We start from the raw sequence: 19,923 nt of genomic DNA on the forward strand, positions 1-19,923 counted from the left end.
TGTATTTTCCACCTGACACTCAAGTTAATTCTTTACGAAGTTACTTTAATTGTTTAGAAAGTGTTTTGTTTACGTGGTCTTGTTTCAAGACTTCAAAATTTATGACTTTGATTGGGAATATTATTTATATACAATTATTACTATTATAAACAGAAAGCCGGTCACAGTCGCCACGTGGTCTGTGGCGTGGACCTTGTGCACTCGGTCAAAGGGACCGTGGGTTTGAATCCCACTCAAGACATTGATGTTTGTCCGCGCTTCTCTATGCTGTACACAGGAACAGACCTTGCAATGTACTGGTCACTCGTCCAGGGAGTCCTACCAAATGTCTAAATAGTTTAAGTAACCTGCAAAAACAGACGGCCAAGACCCACACTGGTTTTGTAGAGCCATAGATGTGTGAAAATGAATTTTAAACAGAAAGGAGACACGATTTACGATTGCACTTGTGTTGTTAGGAATTTGTTCTGTCTTGTTTCTTTCTAACTTTGATGACATAGGTGTTTAGACGCTGGGTGTGTTACGGTGATACCTAATTATTGTCACTAACACTCTGTGACTGACGTATTTTTGCCAACCGTTTAACTAATACAAAGCACTATTTATGTTCTATTTAAATTGGTCAATTACCGTAATTTCACTACTTTACTATGTTTATTTCACCAACGTTTTATCTTGTTTTTATTTTTGTGTTATTAATATTTTCTTGTGATGGCTCTCTAATTGGCTTTAGTAGGTGTTTACTTGGCAATTTAAAATAAATAACTGAATTGCGATTTAACTTTAAGACCATTGTTAATGCTGGGTCATTAACATTTAAGGCATAATACATATATCCTATAAAAAGAGGCAGAAATTCTTCAAGTTCTGTAAAGAAATAGGTTTAGCATTAAATAGACGTTTATATAAAAGTAATTAGATGTATGTTAACATGAAAGAATTATAAAATCATCAACAGAGTTACAATAAAAATGTAAATTTTCTCCATGACAAACACCAACAGACCCGAGATTCGTGATGAATGGCAGCTAATGCAGTCAATACTTGAAGTGGACATTACTGATTAGCCCTTGATAACGTCATACTAGATTATACGGAGTTCAGACATATGTAAATGACTGGAGACAAAATAACCTTTACTTAGACCATTGCCGTCAGGAGCTATACATGTGGGAGTCGCCACAAAATGACAATGTTCTTCATCGCAACACCACTCAGACTACTAAACAGTAATCACTGTTAATTTAGTATAAAGCTGTCCCACTATACGCCATGCCGGCGTTTGGGGAGGGGGAACTCATAGCTCCTACTCATTCTTAACCTCGGCACTAGATGGGGATGAGTGGTCAGCATCACGCGCTTTACCTCCGGGAAAGGATCCCGGTACCCATTGGATAGGAGGCTGGGTCCCAGAACCGGTCTGGACGCAGAGGCTAGAAGAAAAATCCTCTATCCCCTTCGAGGACGAACCCCGGTCGTCCAGTCCGTATCCGTATTCCACGTTTAAAGCTCAAATTCCTTTCAGGTAAAAGTGGAATAAGAGAGAAAATGTAGCTATTTCTCAGAACCGCGGTGTTGCCTCGCTGTAGGTCTCAGTTAGAAACAGGAAAATCGAGTGTTCCGCTAGGTACGTGTATCTCAGTGTTTATTACTGTGAACAATGAAAATTAAAGTAAATTAGGAAAACCTCCATCTGCCTTTGAATTTAGTACTCTCTATGCTGTGTCTCAGCGGATAATTTACTCCAGCTTCAAACAGAAGTATTCATCTGCACAGGCGCACAGCCGTTATAATACGAAGTATGGAAACAACGGCTGTCTTTCAGTTCTCCATTGTTTTTTAGCCTTCTGGTGTCCTGTCTCATTCTTTTATTCTTAATATTTCATAGTTTGTATAGAATTTAGTATTTAATCTTGGCACTATTAACACACCACAGCATTAAATATCTTGCAATTGCTACTACAGTGGGGATATTTTAAGCAAAGAACACTGCTTTTAGGAAAGCATTCACCTTAACGTTACGGCTTCAAGGTCGATCAATTCTCCGCTCAGACGGACAGTACCTTCAGATCATGCACTCACATTTACGCAGGCCACCCGCCATCGCAATCGTACTTGTAGTATATATAAAATTTGAACTCGTTCTTGAGTTTAACTCTGCCCAAAGTGAAGAAAAATTTATAATGCGTATTTCACACGAAATTTAATTAACAATTCGTTATGTTGAACAACGGGGTCATTATAATACTACATTCTGAATATGTTTCTTGTTTAGCAATTCGAAAATTATTACCGTGTTTACGTTAAAAGTTACTTGAAGATCAGGATATCGAGAACTGTAAATATCACTGATAAAATGTCTACCTGAGGCTAACAATGCATTGAAAAGATTGTTTGAATCACACTGTCACGCAGTAAATAAATGAAGAACAAATTATACAGACTATCCCAAAAAGATATGTACGCAATTCTGCGTGTGTACATTTTTAGGGACACTTACATACTAACGATTTCTAGACAAGATGCGTTGTTCTTCACATGGAAGGGACTGAGGAGTTTAAGATTTAATATGAAGTCTAGGATACATTTAATCTTTCGTGGTTAACCACTTCAGTTGTGCCGAATTTTAACGTACCAATAATCCAACCGGGTAACTTAAAAGCACACTTCACCATCCCTGGCTGCGGTTTATGTGAGTTTCAAAAATAATATTTCTGTAGAGGTTTGAATGAGAGTCGCCACGGGATGCGATACAATATACACTATATTGGAGAGGGATTAACATTCCCACAGGAGAAGAGAGTCTGCCCTCTATACCGTGTCTGTTTGAATTACTAGATTGCTATTTTAAATATTCATTTAAGTTAATAAAGATCAATAGGACAAAGAGAACAGTTTTGTTCTGTGCAGAATACGCTTCAGAATAATTTTCCACTTTGTGTTATGTATACGTCTGTGTGCTGTCTGTTAAATTCTGTATGTCCACGTCCTTTGACCTCCATATCCTTTCAAATATAAATTAGTTTTAGAAAATAAATTTCTATTTTGTTGATTTGTGAAGATTTACACTTGACTAGTGTGAATATCCGTGGATTTCGATTGATTAATTCTTTCATTTTGTGATGACGCTCTTTGACTGCAGAGGTTATACGTAGTGAAGTGGGGCAAGGAGATGAGCTTCGATCGTATGTAAAGATTCTGGAAACACAGAGTCTTGGCTTAATTCAAGACACTAACCGGCATTCGTTTTCAGGAGCTGAGTATTGATTTAGGCGTATCCATTATTAGGATTGTTAAGTACTGAGGCTATTCTATTAATGTCAAATGAGGTAAGAAAACTCTCATATAATGGGAATAGACTAGTTAAGGATTTTATAATTAGGCGGTCATTTAGACATTGCATGCTTAATTCACTGGCTCTGTGTTACCTGTAATTTAGCCAAACCATTACTTTAGCCTTAAGTCACGTGTAAATTCTATAATAATAAGTCAATAAACTTAGTTCCAGAGATCTTCAGAAAAATCAATTTTCGTGTTCTGAACTTTTAGATTTATACTACTTTACTCCAGCACCGCTAATTTTAATCGAAGACAACAAGTTAAGAACGTCGTCTTTTCTGAGCACAGTAACGGACCTACTGTCCACAGATCACGAGAAAAACCCTGCTGGGGGAAGTCGTTTCTGGTCGGTGCGGGCGGAATGTTACTTATCAGCTGGACCAGAGGGCTGCTATTGGTGGAAAGTGTGATACGTCAGAGTTTTACGCTACAACAAAGACTGAAAACATCAAGCAGTTAAGAGTAGCGTGTAGTGAGTGCACCTCTAATGTGTTTGCGGGTGTTGCGATAATATTCTAGATTAAATCACTGTGCCGCTGTGAGGTAATCTTAAAGCTGTATCCATTAGAACACATGAAAGCCTGTCGTCTGTTGTTCGTTCAGTGATTGTGGAACGAATGCTTTTAGGATGGGTAGTCACTTACCGCGAAATCTTGCGCATGCGCGTATATCGAATTCCTAGCAGGGATTTTCTCCTGATCTCTGAACTGTAATTGTTTTCTACGAAAGAAGGGAAATTCCTATGACAGCTTAGCGACTATTAGCTTCTTTAGATGTACTGCATTACATGTAGTTAGAAAGTAGTGTCCTGCCACACATTTCTAATTTTACAGTCTGCCGGAGAGACTGAGAAATCCACAAGAAACTCGCCAGTATCTATAGTTCGTCCGCGTTAGATCTAGCGAGAAAGATACAGATATGTGGACCATTACGTGTACAATTTTATGACAAAGTGCACTGAAAATGTGTTTTGAATTTTTTATTTCTGCATTAATACACGGGATAAGGTAAAAAGGTAAAAATAGCTCCTACATTTTACACATCTCACCATGAAGATTTGTGAACAAGTGGAATTGAAGTTCACCCATTTTAACAATAATAATAAGTAATCACTTTCATACCCCGGCCGCGTTTGCTCGGAGTCATGAGTCTCCGGCATACATTGAGCAGGCGTCTGTGTCGGCCCCAGAATCTTTCTGTAAGCGGTTACGAAGAGAGAGGACAGCCACCCCAGTCCCCAGTTCGTTTGTCAGTCTAATGACTAAGCTGGTTTTTGTAGAGTCATTTGTTAAACACACACTTTTTCCGGATACTTGCGATGTTAGACATAGGTACAGGTTGTACGAGGTGCGATCGGAAAGTTTCAAGACTGTGTGAATAGCGGGCGAACTGGATGTAGTACGAGCTTCTGCCTTTAGGGGGTGCGGCCTACATTCATAATGAATCAGTGTGCCAGCCGGCATCATCGAATTAGAATTTGTTTCTTAGTTACGGGCGTTTTGGTAGTGCATTACACCGACCCTCCTGCGATTTCGGAATGGCGGATTTTCATGAACAAAGAGTGTGCATCAAATTTTGCCAAAGACTCGCCAAAACGGCTACGGAAACCTACGAAATGCTAAAGCAAGTATTTGGGGAGTCCGCAATGGGTCGTGCACAAACTTTTGTGTGGCATTCACGTTTTAAAAATGGCCGAACCTCTGTCGATGATGACGAGCGTTCTGGACGACCATCTTCGAGCACAACGCCCGAAAATGTTACGAAGATTCGGCAGGCCATTCACGAAGATCGACGTCGTACCATCAACGACTTGTGCGACATTGTTGGGATAGGCTATGGGACCTGTCAGCTGATTCTAAAGGAAGAACTCCACATGCGACGCATCATGACAACGCGCCAGCGCACACCGCCCTCAAAGTTCGGCAGTTTTTGGCCTCAAACACCATGGCCGTCATCCCGCACCCTCCTTATTCGCCGGATTAAGCTCCGTGTGACTTCTTCCTCTTCCCAAAGATGAAAATTCAGCGAAAGGGAAGGAGATTTGAGACGATAGAAGAGATTCAGGCAGAATCGCAGATGGTGCTTGACAGGCTGACAAAGAAAGATTTCCAGGGATGCTTCCAGGCTTGGCAGCGACGCTGGGGTCGTTGTGTTCACTCCTAGGGGAACTACTTCGAGGGTGACTGATGAATTTAATACCTGAGATAAGTGTACGGGTTTTTATAGGCGCAGTCTAGAAACTTTCCGATCGCACCTCTTATTATCCTTATTTAATAGCCATGTTAGGTATTCCATGTTGTGAGAAATAAATTGCACTGAAATAAAGAGTTTTCCTAATAAATACATTTTAATCAAGCATCGCAACAGAGTAAACATAAGTTAATTTAACCTCTTAACTAACTATGCAAAATACTGACATATTCTTATGGTTATTAAAATGATTCTCTAAAACTAAAAGGGTGTGGCAACACAATTTTCTGTATTATATTGCGCAGTGGCGTCTCCAGATGAAGAAAACATATAAAACATGGTTTATTATGTCGAACATTCTGCATTCTCTATTTCGTTTCATACATAATACGTTTCATCAATTTATTATATTCCCGTGTTCAGCGAATGGTTGATAACTTGGTGAACAATTTGTCATTATATTTTAGTATTCGTAATATTTGTGGAAATTCATCACCTTTAGGCGGAAACAGACCAAATTCCGAACCGTTGTCGTATACAAAATATGTCTGAGGCAATGAATTATATCTTACATCATATTAGTACAGTATAATATACTAATCATTTGACAAAAGCCTGTAGATAATTCTTATAAATACATAAAAATTGTTTTATGCACTGTATATGATATCATAGAACACCAGACATCCTACGAAAGAAAATGGGGTACTGGGCTTTGTGTTATCTATCTATGTAACAAGGCTAGAAAGTGTAGTAATTGCTGGAATACACACATTCGTTATTTGTAGATCTTTGAATCTCATCTCATTTAGACAACTGAAGTATCCAACTAAACACACCACGTGGTCTTAATGTTTCCTTCAAGTAATGTAAATCAAGACTGATACGTCATAGTGAGCGTTAGCTCAGAGGACACTTAACCAGGGATTCCGGGCATCAAATCTCATTCTTGTTTAATTTTTTTTTGTTTAATGCAGCCAGTATGTTGTTACTTTACATTACACGGAGCATTACTATTCTTTGCAGATTCTGAATCACGTATTACTAAATGTTACGTCAGTTGTCTTAGACAATTATAGTCCCCAAGTATATAAAATCATGTGATCTTAATGTCTTATTTAAGTCGTGTATTCGATACTATTGCGTAACAAGATACATTAACTGTATGATATATTGAACTAGTTCGCATGTGGTCACATAATCCAATAACAGTCAAGGTAAATTTGTTCATGTATCATACACGTTGTTATTTACCATATACGAGGCTCGTCCACAAAGTAAGTTTCCCTGGGGCCGTTTACAGAAACAAAACACAATTTCATGGAAATATTTATTGCAACAGATACAGCAAGTGTCCAGCTATTTTTCAACATATTCGCCACCGGAATTGAGACATTTGTCATACCGTGGGACCAACTTTTGAATACCTGTGTCGTAGAAGTCTGCCGCCTGGGATTGGAACCACTGTGTGACAACCATCTCCGCCTCTCTGTCATTCTCAAAACGCTGACGCTGACCGGACAGGAATTTCTTGAGGTGTAGGAAAAGATGGAAATCACTGGGAGCGAGGTCCGGGCTGTAGAGTGAATGATTAAACACCTCCCAGCTGAACTCCTGCAGGAGACTTGCTGTCCGTCGAGCCGTGTGCGGCCTAGCGTTATCACTGACCGCACTTCACAGTCGGCGGGAGCTGGAATAAGAACCTCCATCTTCATCAGCTGCAACGATGCTACTGTGAGAACGCGGGAAGTACCGTTAGTGCATGCGCCATGCTACGTCATTGCTCTATCACGTACGCACAGTCCCTTCGCGCAATATAAGGTTTGCTAGCTGTGGGACGAGTGGGAAACTTACTTTGTGGACGCGCCTCGTACAAAGGATTACTAATATAAACATACATCATTGCATGGCTCAATTGCAAGTGGCGCTAGTGTCGATCTCGCCTGCCATAATGATTCTACCGATTATAGAAGATTGAAAAATATGATTTTTGAATATGCCCCAGTGGCATAATGTCCATACCAAATTTAATTGAAATGTGTTGCGATCGGGATAAATCATGCGGACAGCAGACAGACGTGATAAGCTTTATATGCGTTCATTTCTTGCAATTCGTGAAAATAACGCATTACAAAACAATGCTGTTTCATGTTGAACATTTGCTCTTTTTTACGGGATTTTGAATCTTTTGTTTTACATTTATAAATAGGTATGTTGTAATTAACCGTGGCCATGGTATGGTGATTTTTTCTGTTAGGGGAATTTAGTATTTATGGGATAATATAACCGTTGCCATGGTAAAGCTGTTTCGGGAAGCCTACCGCGAACATATGCTACAATGCCGCACATTAATTATAACTTCGGCAATAAATGATCGTGTTTGAATTGCGGTACATTAAATCGTATTATGTTATCTAATTAATCAGACATAAGTACTGATAATAATATATTTATATCAAACATTATTTCAAATGAAGTTGTATATACTTCTTTGAGGAAGCAGTGCTCTGACACAAAAGCTGTTCACTAATTCATCGCCTGATGTGCACTTGTAGTTCTATACAACGCAACAAAAGGTATTGTTACGTATTAACGCTTTGCAGCTTTCGAAATTAAGAAAAGATAAGTAATTATTTTAATTTTTATACGGTGATTTGTTAAACTTTTCGATAAAAAGTGTTTTAATTACTGTTTCAGATTTCCGCGTCAATCTTGGCGGTCTATTTTCATGTGGTTTATATGAACACTGCATGAATAAATGACACGCTTTTTGTTTCGACTTTCTGTCTGAGTTAGATTTTGATATTCTTGAATTTGTCATTGTGCATTAGGCTTTCATGCTGCTGAATATTGCGATGCATTTTGCTTCTCGTTTGATTACATTTGTGTGTCGGCAGGTGGCGTGTGTTGGAGGTCGACTCTCATGCTGTTCTCACCATTTGTTAATGAACTGATATCAGTTAGTTTGCAACATCAGAATCATGCGTACATTCGCTCCCCTCAGAGACACGTCCAATTAAGGAAGTACGTTTTAGACTGTAACGCACACTTACCTGCACAGTAATAGAAATTGCACACATAACACAAACATCTGGTATCCAGTGGCCCAGTATTTTTATCTGTGTAATAAAATTTCTGCTAGAGTACCGGTATGTCAGACATGCTTCATTGTCTCTTCTATATCTGCTGTTTTACTGCTAGCTGTAATTATTAGTTGTAGGTGGGGTACACATATTTGTAAATGCAGTGTATAATTTTCTCCTAATTGGCATGTTGTTCATTTGCTGTATAACCTCATTATTTCACAGCTAATAACACTGCATATACAAGAAACATTTTCTTTGTATTTTATTGAATATACATCGTATTGAATCATGCTTAAGTGAAAGCTGTAGATATTAAAGGAATCTACGCATTATAAATTTATAAAAGTTTTATACTTGAGGATTTTCTAAAAAGAACAAGAATTTTGCACAAAGGAAGCAGGACGGTCAACTAATGTAGTGAATACGAGACAGCACACCACAACGGAAAAAAGATAGACATAATTCCACCCTCAACCTATAGTGTACAGATGGGAATATCAAAATATCTCCAAGCATATGAGGGAAACGTGACTTTACAACAGCAACACCACATGGTAATAATTCGTTATTCGTAACATAGCATAATGTAATGTAAATAAATGGGTGGGCGTCCAAGCAGCCCTTGCACTGCGACCATTAGCTGATCTTTAGTACTTCTCAGTCATAATCCCCCAGCAGCTCCGTTTATACAGCAAAGCACATTATCTAACTCATATCTCATGATAATCACCTGGTTTCAGGAAATGTCTGCCCAAATGGAAATCCTGAAAATCTGTATGTAAAAGAGCTCTTTCATTATGACCATAATCAAGGCTTCCATAGTCCCTAGTGTCAAAGAGTCCCCATCCTTAGAGATAATTGTCCACTTTAATAAGGGCCTTATAGGGTATCCCTGGACTTTGGTAGTGCTTCGTACCCTAGTTTCCGTAAGTCCCTAGATTTCTTCTATGTCTGTCTTAAGATCAGGTTTATTTATTTATAGTTTATTTACCTCAGTAGCTCAGGCTATATAGCGTCGAATGACAGATAATAGTGGATAATGAAGCTCAGTCATTATAGTGACTAGCTACGGGCTGGACGACTGGGGTTCGATCCCCCACGAGGGTAGAGGATTTTTCCTCTAGCCTCTGCGACTTGACCGGCTCCGGGTCCCACCCAAACTCCTATCCAATGGGTACCGGAGTTATTTCCCAGGGTAAATCACGGCCGGGGCGTGAAGCTGACCAGTCACTCCTATCTAGTGCCCAGGTCAAGAATGAGTGGGAGCTATACCTCCACTCCCCCCAAACGACCTACATGGCGTGTTGCGGTACGGCTTTACTTAGCTTTACTTTATATTTTAATATTTAATATAAATTTTAACGTGATTTAGTGGCATGATAGTGTAAGGTTTTACTACTTAATGATTATAATGCACCGTTTTAACACATGCGTGTGTTTGAACTGGATCTGTAAATACCGAGTCACTCTATGTAACCGAAACGTTTTCGGCAATGCAAAGTAAACACGTGGTGGTAAAGAATTTCACTGAAAAACTTTTGTATATTATTACTACAGGGTTTCACGATTAATGCAGAAGTTACACTGGGTTGATACGGATGGAAAATGTACTGGTCTCGTCACCTTTATTGTGGAGTTCCCACCACATATAACATTTTCTCTAAATTCGCGCGGAAGCTTTGGAAGCAGAGCGTGAATTAGACAGACAGACATACACTATCGCCTCATAATCGCAAAGAAGCATAGAATGAAAGAATAAAAGATTTATTCGTCTAGAGTGAACACTATTTGATTCTGTGCCTTACAATATCCAACGCCAATGAATATAATAAAGCAATGATCATGTTTCATTCCGAATATCTATTATTCGTCTATTGACACGAAACAATTATCGTTACATTAATCTGAATATTATCTTCGTTTAAACTATTAATTTCCTGTTTAGTGGTTTGTGATGTTTATGACGTTCAATAATTTTTACTTATTATTTGATAATCGTGTAACTCGAATGAGGAACTAAGAGGTACATACGGAATTTGCGGAAGGAGGTGGGGACATATGGTCTTCGAAATCAATACTTGGAAGTTGAACGGTATGACGAGAGCGTCATGAGAGGGTCCTAATAAGTCGCAAGCCTTGCTCTGTTACGATGAAGCGTCTGCTTTAGCCAGTAAACAATTCTGATATTCTTATGTCTCGTGTTTATAAATCTTTTACTGTAGGCCTAGTACACGGCGTTTTCTGAAAATTGTCTAATGGGTATCGAGGGGGGGGGGGGACAAATACGTAATTTTTTTTACCTTGCTCCGTATCACAGTGACCACATAATAGTGCATGGATTTGGAAGGAAGACTCAAATTGTTTCTTCTCCAACACATACATAGATACACACACACGTACTTTCTCAAACACATCCACGAACCTTGTAAGAAGAAATGGCATATACTGAAAATGAAGAACTGTTAACTAACAAAAATGGTAATCGTGTGCTCTTTTATTCTGGAAAATTTTAAGGGAATTATAATATGAATATTGTAGAACCCGCCACATACTTACCTTTAAGGCCCGCCCTTTGTCAGCTGTCGGTTACTAATCATGCTTATACTCACATACGCCATCCATATCTGGCTACAGTTTAATACATCCCACCTATAACTCCGAAGTTAGCCGTCATTTGAACTGATAACTATAAGATATTTGCTGTGGTATATATAACTGCTAAATAACAGTTAGATATAAGTAAAAAGTTATTAAAACTGTCTAGTACATTTGTATTCATTTAGTTACAATAATTATATAACCATGCATGTTCTAGCAGAATCTTTAGTTGTGTCTAATTATGTAAAAGCAATTAAAAGCTTTTAATTTCTTATACTCTTATCTCCAGGAACAAACCACGAATACGGAAAAATTATTGTAATAAAATATTGTTTTGTATATGTAAAACATTATTGGTCACTCCGAAGAGGACAGAATTTTGTTGAAACATACAGTCATATGTTAAATTGAGGGGAGTGAATGTGGTGGTATCCGATTGCTTTTCAATTGTTTGACGTTTGTATGAATGAAGCTTCGGCATTAATGACGTCTTTGAAGCAAATTATCAGCGTCAGCTCTGCCATCTTCCGTTTGCACGCAGTATTCGCTTTGTAATATTTTGGTTCGTGTAGTCGGCACTGTGCAGAATAAATACTTTTAAATGAGCGCCTCTTCATTGGATAAGATATATGCAGATAAAAAGAAAAATATAAACCGAAATAATTTATTTTAAGTAAAGAGAGATTATATTATGCAGAGTCCGTTCATAAATTTTAAATTGCGTTTATCAGGCACGAAGCCATGCTTCCATTTGCATAATAATTTCCAACGGATATTAGGAAGGGAAACGTCAGCTTTCGTAGTATTGAAAACTTTAACTGAGACTCCACTTTAAGGTCAAGCTAATTTATTAATTTTTCTGATATCCCTTGTTGGAAACTCGGGCCGAAGGCAGCCTGTCGTCACGGAAAATACTTTCTGTGGTTTTCCTTGTCCTACGCACAAATTATACATTAACATATTTCTTTATGCTTTATTTTATTCGTTACGTCTTCGCAATTCATCTATTTTACTGAACCTATCATTTGACCCTAGATGACTTCGTACAATATGTAAAAGCTTGTCTAATCTGCCAAGAATCAAAAGATTTTTCTGACTAAAGAGGCAGTATAATGTCGGACTGTCTTGGAAGAAGGTCGTGGATAGTGTCTAAGTATGGATATGTAATGTGGTCGCTTAGCGCATTTCAGAAAATGTACCGCCATTAGCCTGGGTAGAAGAAAATATCACTTAGGATTACCGGTGGCCGTTGACGAGATTTGAAACCTTAACTTCCGAACAAAACGACAGTCGTATGGCTGTACAGACCTGCGTTGCAATCCGCTTGACCAATATTTAACTAATAAGCACGTACAGTTGGGAAGTACCACCTGGTCACTATTATCCTCGTTTTATTTGATGCAAATAAACTGTCATACGTAGCAAGTGATAATTTTTTTACGTTCATAGTCACTGGAAATCATATTTGACAGAGCTGGGGCATCCGACTCAGTGTTTGCATTGGTAAGCTATTTCAAAGGGATTTATTGTAGTGGAAGTTTACTTAGGTATTTGATATTTCGGTGACATGAAAACAATGATAAACCATGTGAACAAGATAATGCATTTAATATGACATAAATTTTCAACAGAAGTTTATGATTCATTATACCACATTTTCTCACCTTTACAGCGAATTCATTACACCTCATCATGTCTCCTGTTATGTGGCCAATGAGTACGCAAATCACAGCATTGATTTTGGTTAAAACAACAGCCTACACGTCGTAACAAAATGTGTAATGTTTAGAAATTAAAGGTTTCTACGCGCTGCCTCCATCTTCGGAGTAAGGAAGATGGAGGCAGTATGTTCTTTCGAAAACGCTGGTGACCACTTATAAGGCTAAACGGTGTCACATCTCAGAATGTCACAGTCTGGATTGGTAAGATTATCATATGATGTTGCAATACATCCTATAAAAGTAGATAAGGAGAAAAGATTGGTAAACCTAAATTCAGATGGAGCTGATTTTCGATATTGGTTTATGAGCTAGTTTCTTTGGATAAAAATGGCAGTTACTTTCTCCAAATGTGGCAAAGACTTTCCATGTTTCCTATTCTAATATCGCTTTAGTCAATTTTTTTCTATGCATTATTTTAAAATAAAACAAGAACCCGTTTATAAGCGTTTCGAAGACCATATTCAGAAAAAAATATAAAATTATTTTAGAGCATTGTGTAAGTGGTTGTATTTATTCAATATCTATTTTTTAAAATTACAACTTTCGTCGCCCCAGGCCCTGCAAACACATATCAGGTTATTACTAACCAAAATTAATTAAAAGAGTCGTTAATATATCAAATGTATGCCGCCTTCCTCCCATCCCTCGGATCTCGAGCGCACAGAATCGCTTTGTGAATAGTAAAATAATAATATTAATTTAAATCTATTATAATATCACGTAATCTATAAGACATATTAATTCTTATCTTCTGTTTTAAGAGAATGTAAATATTTTCTTGATGCACGCATGTTATTCTTGTCCATTACAAATATTTACAGCTGCGTCGACCCGTTTTCGCAAGATCCTATTGTTAGCACTGCGCTTTCGACACATCTGCAAGACAAACTTGTTGAACTTTAACGCGATAAGACATCGGAGTTTGGTTTCCCCAACAAAGGCGTTCTGTGCCTCTTGGTTTCCGGTAAACGATGCATGTCAAGAAGTTTCATTAATGGCAGTGAAGGCTCTCGTCCGCTTGCGGCGTTACATGTGTTTCAGTTAGGATTGTCTTAAACTAAGGCGGACAATTAATTGAAAACTCGCTGTTAGAGTTTCCAAGGATTAGACAGGAGATAAACAACCATGTAGCAGTCAACAAACAGAAACAAACCCGCAAGTCAAAAGGAAGGCGATAAACATTAATGATAAAATAGGATATCAGCGCCGAGGCAAATCCGTCAGTACAGTTAACTAGGCTAAGAGCTGGACGACCAGGTTTGGATTCCCGGCAGGGCCATGGGGTTACCTTTTGCTTTTGCATCCAGACCGACTTTCGGGACAATCTGACCTCACATGCAATGGGTAACGGTAAATTTTTGTAAGGGACTTAAGTGGTTGGAGCGTGAAACTGAATCTAGTGCATAGGCTAAGAATCCGTGGAGCTATACCTTTAGTCCTCCAAACTGTCATCATGACGTGTGCGTATTCAGCTCGGTAATAACTTAACTTTCCTTCACCATGTATCACCATGAATAGCCGCAAAAACTGGTAATTAAAAAATCCGCCGTACGTCTTCTAGAAAGAAGAAATGCGTATGTGTATCTACATGTAAATAACAGGATGTATGAAATAAAAGTGCCCTGGAAAATGCACAGACATAAAAGAATAATAAAGTCATTGAGAAAGCAATTTATGACTTTACATAACGAAAATATTTGTGTATTCTGATAGATGTTGACTGACGTTTCAGAGGCGCTTGCTGCATCCATCATCAATGCTATGCGTGAGATAGTTCTGATCCCTGATGACGGAAGCAGTAATTTACTCCGAAACGTCGGTTAATATCAGAATACACAGTCCACCGACCCACACGGCAGCCATCTTCAGATAGTCTTGTTTGCATAGTGAAATCTAAGAACACGCGATATGAATTTGATGGGGGACAAATGCATATACGAGTTTTGACGATAAAACCTCTTGGGAAATTTTCACTCGGAAGTCCGAAACGGAGACCTGAGAAGAAGATTAAGATGGATCTTAGATCTGTAGGTTCTGAGGATAGGAAAATAACGGAAGAGGCCTGGATAGTGTGCGATTGCGGGCTTTGGTTTAGTTTTGCAACCATGTCAGTTGTAAGATCAAAGAATTTACAATTCTGAAATATGATCTTATGAATTATGACTGTCTGTAGTATTGTTGGTAGTCACCAACACTTCTGAGGAATCGACTACTTCTGCCTTGTTTATCGACTTTCTTTAATTCTTTTACACTCTCATTCAGAGCAAGATTTCTTCCCAAGCTTTGATTTCTCTTCAGTAAAATTTGCCCTAAATTAAACTTGTCCCTGCTCTTACTTAATTTTGTACTGTATCTGATTTATGATGAACGATCTTAAAAACGTAAGTCCGTTATCATCAGTTCCTTACTCGGCAAGGTATTGCGATTTTTACGCTGCACTCTTGTGTCTCCCCTAGAGCTTGTTTTGCTGTTTCTCATGTACTTTGTACGTTATTATTGTATTGTTCTGAGAGATGTGGAAAACAGCTGTGAATTTATTAAAGAATCAATCGCAGACAACCGACAAAGAGCGATCCCCTAGATTTTAAGGTATGGCATAAGCATTTGAAAATTTGCATGAGATATGGAACGTGAAATGTCAGGATTCTGTTTGTACGTAAGACTCTTTGACAACACATCTAGGGAATTAGTTTAATTTAGCGGGAGTGCATTTCAGATGGGACGTAGGTGACACGGAATCGACGTGCATTCTTCTATGGGAACAGGACCGTTGATTAACACTTAGGGATAGGCCGTGTCTTAAAACGGAATCATGTCAGCAGTTGGGAGGATAAAGTTTGCTGGTGATAGGATAAAATGTATTGCTTAATAGGTGTAATATTTTTGTTCTGAATGTGCAAACGCCAACCGATGACAGATATGATGATGATGCTGCAAGGAACAGCTTTTATGAGCAATTAGAGTGTATTGGATCAATTCTTGAAGTGCCATATAATCGTTTTGTTGGGAGATTCCAATGCGAATAAGGGGAAGGAAGGCATTTCGAAACCAATAGCTGACGAGAATTTACACGAAACAATTGTGGTTAAATACAGCACAGGATATATTCATGAAGAGTAAAGTGGTCACAACGTCACAAAATTTAAAAATACACTAGGGTTTCTTCTGTCAGAAAATCATGCACCATATGACAGATAGAATTACTCCTGATATTCGATGATTCCGAGGGGCTGAATATGATACCAACAACAATTTTGTAGTTACAAAACTTAGGTAAGGGCTGCCGAAAAGCAAACGACCTGTATAAGTTAGATAAGATATATGATCTCAAGAAACTGAGCGAAGGAGATGTTATGGAACAGTATAACGCCAAAAACTTGACCGGCGTTTTTGAGATTTTCTAAAATTTAGATAATGTGGACATCACAGGTTATTGGGAAATTTGTTTAAAGGGGATAAAAATTTCTTGCAAAGAAAGTCTTTGTCATTGCGAGTTAAAACAGCATAAATAATGGTCACGACGAAGAATGTTAAAAATTATTGGGCATACGGAAGCAGAGTAAATTGCAGTAGCTGTTGAACCCGAGTCAGATGACTGCAGATAACATGGGCAATGTAAGACGTAAGCTAAAAAAGACACTATGTTTGAAAGACAAGTTAAATGTGATTGAAACTCTTGGTAAGTACACAAATATTAGAGAACTGCATAGAGACATACATGTAGAATTTTAAAACAGCACGAACTTTGTAAAAATGTAAATGGTGCTCACAGATTCTCTCAGTATTTTGGATATTTGAAAGATCTCCTTTTGTCAGCTATTGGATGTACCTGTTGTTAACGATGTGTGGCAGACTGAAATTCAAACATGGAGTACAGTATCTGAATCCTGTTCTTTTGAGGTTGAAATTAAAATGTTGATAGATATGAATTTCCAGCTATTAATAAAATTTCGACAGAAATTGTATAAAGGAGGTAACACATTACATTATGAGATATACGAAATTATTGAATCTATTTAGAACAAGCTCGAAAAATTTGTTATGTACCGTAATAAACATTATATCCTCATATGTTCATTGCAACGTTCGTTTAGAGGTATTAAGTTCATTTTGTTCGATAGTTTCCACTTTTGCCACCTGCGTCTAGCTCACGACTTTCCTCACGTGACTTTCTGTTATCACCGCTCGTAGGTTATTTAAAAGTACGATTTTTAAGTCGTGCAGAATGGCACAACCTCCACGGACAGACACGACTGGCCCATAACGTATTGTCGCTGCAAAGAACGCTAGATAACGAAGAATTTCTAGGGCAGTAGGAGGAATCAATAGTTGTACAAATTCATAAGTGTGTGACAAACCTGACTGTAGTAATTGTAATGGAATATGAGTGTTATCAAACTGCACACAAAATTTTACCAGATTTTCGAATTTCACGCTTACCACCATACGTAATAAATTACAGGAAATTATCAGTGTGAATTTCGAAGTAATCAATCGACTACTGAATAGATTTTCTGCATTTCTCAATACTGAACATTTAAACCGGCAGTATAGTGAAATAGCTCGTGAGAATTTTCTACACTTCAAGGAAAAATATTTTTTAGTTAGGAGGTAAGTATAATGCATCATCATTAATGGCGGCATACCAGTAAAACCATTTTGGCAAAATAATATTTTGTTTCATGTACTGTGTTATAAAATCCATATAGGTAAACATTTGTAGATGAATTTAGTGTTTAGAACAGCGTGGAAGAAGAGGGTGCTTAGTCATCATTTTTTTCATCTTCTGTTCAGAATACTCCATCAACAAAGCCCTAGTAAACCAAGAGAGTCTGAAATTGAATGTGACAATCGCTTCTGGCCAATGCTGATGAAGTTGTTTGCATTCATGTATGTTCGCTTATTGCTGGAAGACGAATGCACAAATTTGCACCAAGGTTTTGATGCTTATGCCCTGAAGCAAGGAAGATCTTTTGGAACAGCCAAAATACCAAATAAATATTCTGGGTTTGAATTCCGGTGAAGTTCATTTCTGAAGCACAGAAACTAAGACGAGAAGAAGACTATAAAGATGAACGTTACAACCCCGAGAATGTTTACTGTAAGTCTGGAACGAAGCATGATAGAAGAACGACGCCAGGAGGAAAGTTTTTATATTGGAGAAGAGAAGAGATTACACAGGCCACGACACCGAGGAATTGTTTCAGGTTCGTCTCCCGGAAAATATGTTTTTGTTGCTTGTAAACTAGGCTAGATAAATACCGGCTCTAAAGCAAACATTATTTAGTGAGGTGAGGAGATTACAATGAAGATGATTTCTATATCTTGAAAAGAAATTACGGTAGAACACATATAACCAAAATTGTTTGTTTCTGCGAAATGTTTGCAGAATAATAACTACTGAATTTAAAACAAAAATTGTACTGGATTTAAGTCTTAGCGATTATACTTTGAATATCAAATTATCATAGAAAAGAAAACGGACCAATTTTTTTTCGGCAAGTAGATTATAGGAAATAGCGCCACAACCACTATAAGGATATCCTGGTTTCCAGGTCTGGTAATGATATTTTTATGTTTATTAATAACTAATTGTGTTGATGATTTTTGAAGACAAATGATCTACTGATGGTAAAACAACAGTTATAAAACCATGATTTCCGGAGGGGAATTTATAATAAAAATTATGGAAAAGACCTGTTTAAATATTTATGGAAAAATATATCGGAAGCCACATTCTTGACAGGTGAGATTATAGAAACCATATTTATTAACAAAATATTACTAATATTATACTGTGTGAATATCTTTTTGAATTTGAAAGTTTCAAGTTTCCTATTATACTAAGCTTCTCTTTGATAATAAACCTCAAATTCAGGCTTTAAAAAGTTGGTATTGATTTAAGAGGACATGATATTCACATTTGTTTCTCTGCTCGAATAAAGGTCTAATAAATGTGTACATATATTAGCGTCAACGGTTGGAGGAATAATTTATAGAGAAATTCTGTTTTGAAATTTGTCATAAGAACGAAAAAGGCTTAAATTCTCAAGAATAATTAATTGATTCTCTCCAACTCTCCTGGAATTGCCGCCAGTTAGCCTCGAATAACTTGGAACTGCATATGTACGATGTTTGCTTAGCCCTCCTCTTTAGTTAAAGTCTTCTTGCAAATAATATATCGACACAATTTTAATTTTTCTACTTCTCTTCTTTCCGGGTTGCGAGGAGTTAGCTTACTGCATCAACTTCCAACTTCGCGTACCAGGGAGCCTTGAATTCGGGGTGTACTTACACTAGAGAAGCCACCTAAATCATGGTTAACGAGCCTAACCTTTCTCTGGGTTAACTCTTCTTTCCTTCAGCCTTCTCTGTCTGGGTCATTAAAGTTGCTAATCCCATCTGTCCATCAAGGTGACAACCCGATGGTGGGCCAATAGCGTTAGTAATTTAAGTTGTAGGGGAGAAGTTGCAAATACAGTGGGCACTGTATAGAAAAATATCAAAGCTGCTTCATCTCACATCTGGTGACCTCAGCCACTTTTTGCTGCATTGTCCAAGTAGCGGACGTTTGTTGTGCAAATATTTGTTATTAATCTTTATGCTCTTCATACCATGCAGTAGCATGTAACCATAAAAAAACTGTTCAATCACTTTTATCACTAACTAGCATTTATTTACAGTTCATTATACCAGAAGCGTTTCAGCTCCAAACTCAGTGGCTTTATGTACGGTTCAGCGTTACACGTTAAAACACATAATCTAAATAACTTTAAAATGTTACAACGAAGTCCTGTTACACATTAAAATCATAGTTAAATATTTGGTAAATATAAGCTAAAAATATGCGTGATTTAGGGTACACATAAGCCAAGCATTGTGCTGTCCTGTTTTTATAATATTGCTATAATTTATTTCCACTGATTATGTGTGTTAATATTATTTCACTTGTAACTGAGTTGAAGTTCGTGTTTTTGCCGTATCTTACA

General features: G+C 37.7%; 1 protein-coding gene and 1 long non-coding RNA gene across 4 annotated transcripts in view; one reads left to right on the forward strand and one right to left on the reverse strand.

Moving 5' to 3' along the window:
* The window catches only part of LOC110827670 (uncharacterized), a 101,893-nt gene that overhangs the window by 62,032 nt on the left and 19,938 nt on the right, over nt 1-19,923 (reverse strand). The window contains exon 3 of one of the 3 annotated variants that reach the window (XR_002542450.2): nt 7,550-8,582. The exons of 1 other annotated variant lie outside the window; for it this stretch is intronic. This is a non-coding gene — a long non-coding RNA (uncharacterized LOC110827670). Of the gene's footprint in view, nt 1-7,549; nt 8,583-12,808; nt 14,492-19,923 lie in introns of those variants that run through there. One more of the 3 variants, XR_002542447.2, reaches the window with a different exon arrangement.
* Nucleotides 1-19,923, forward strand: part of Octalpha2R (alpha2-adrenergic-like octopamine receptor) — a 492,102-nt gene that overhangs the window by 24,191 nt on the left and 447,988 nt on the right. The window lies entirely within an intron of this gene.

The sequence above is a fragment of the Zootermopsis nevadensis genome, unplaced genomic scaffold (genome assembly GCF_977971745.1).
Source record: "Zootermopsis nevadensis isolate Lab colony 2312 unplaced genomic scaffold, Znev_1.0 Znev_ptg000012l, whole genome shotgun sequence".
In the NCBI taxonomy this organism is placed as follows: Eukaryota; Metazoa; Arthropoda; class Insecta; order Blattodea; family Termopsidae; genus Zootermopsis; species Zootermopsis nevadensis.